Source organism: Galeopterus variegatus, unplaced genomic scaffold (assembly GCF_000696425.1).
Source record: "Galeopterus variegatus unplaced genomic scaffold, G_variegatus-3.0.2 Scaffold11000, whole genome shotgun sequence".
Lineage (NCBI taxonomy): Eukaryota > Metazoa > Chordata > Mammalia > Dermoptera > Cynocephalidae > Galeopterus > Galeopterus variegatus.
In genome coordinates, this window is record NW_007737111.1 from 53180 (window position 1) to 54635 (window position 1456).

A 1456-nucleotide genomic window follows, 5' to 3' on the forward strand; every position below is an offset into this window, starting at 1 on the left:
GTATATTTCTTTTAGTACTGACTTTGCAGTATCCCATAGATTTCCTGTCTTTTTTTTTTAACTTTTAAAATTTTTTCTTAAATTTATTTTTTTGTTTTATTGTAACATGGTTGATTATACTGTATCTGTGGAATACACAGTTGACTATCATTACCTGTGTACAATATGTGATGCTCAAATCAGAACAATTAGTATATTCAACATTATTCAGTGAATTAGTTTTTCATGCTCCTTTACCAATTATTCTCTTGCCTCCCTTCCCCTCCCCCTTTCCTTCCTCTGGTAACCTCACTTCTGTTCTCTCCTTTTCCCATAGGTTTTAGTATGATATGCTTTTATTTTCATTTGTTTCTAGAATTTTTTTGATTTCTTGCCTAATTTCTTCTTGACCCGTATGTCATTCAGGAGCACTATTGTTTAATTTCCATGTGTTTGTATAGTTTCCAAACTTTGCCTGTTATTGATTTCTAGTTTTAATTTGTTGTGGTCTGAAATGACACTTGAAATGATTTCAGTTTTTTAAAATATGTTGAGACTTGATTTGTGACCTAACAAGTGGTCTGTTGTGGAGAATTTTCCATATGCTAATGACAAGAACGTGTATTCTATACTTGTTGGATGGAATGTTCTATAGATGTCTGCCAAGTCCAATTGGCCTAAAGTGTAGTTTAAGTCCTGTGTTTCTCTGCTGATTTGTTGCCTAGAGGATCTCTCCAATGTTGAGAGAGGAGTGTTGAGGTCCCAACTATCATTGTTTTGCAGTCTGTTTCTCTTTTTCAGTCTAATAATATTTGCTTTATATATCTGTGGGCTCCGGTGTCAGGTACATATATATTTATGATTGTTATATCCTCTTGCTGGATAGATCCCTTTATCATTATATAAAGACCTTTTTTGTCTCTTTTTATAGTTTTTGTTTTAAAGTCTATTTCTACTGATATAAGAATAGCTACTCTTGCTCATTTCTTGTTTCCAGCAAATTCCACTTTTATCTTCTTCCAGATACCAGTCAAAGAGTTAAACATTTTAATTTGCCCTGACTCTGTGTCCAGAAGTTCTTCCCAACAAAGAAATGCTTTGTCTTTGATCAGCTAACTCATGGAAGAAGCTTGCCCAGCTCGAGACGCTGCATTATGAGCCAAACTCCAAATTTGTGCAACAAGTTGCAGTCTTCTGTTCTTACTCTTTGTACGTTTTAATCAGGTCCAAGACGAAAACTCTGCCTGGAAGCATCAAGGTCAATGGATCTGGAGAGGCTCCTTTGTTGTCCCTTTCCTTATTGTTAAGACTAAAGGAACATGGAATAACACCCTCCTAGTTTCAGCTTTGAATAATACAAATCTACCACTAGTTACTGTGTTAAATTCTATATGGCACCAGCATTTCTAATAAATTTTTTTAGTCAAATATCCTGCTGGGAAATAGTAGGAAAGGCCAAAGATAAAAAACCGTATCA

General features: G+C 34.7%; 1 pseudogene; it reads left to right on the top strand.

The window, feature by feature from the left end:
- Window positions 1-1002: 1002 nt before the first annotated feature.
- LOC103610362 overlaps window positions 1003-1456 on the top strand; it is a 3071-nt pseudogene continuing 2617 nt past the window's right edge.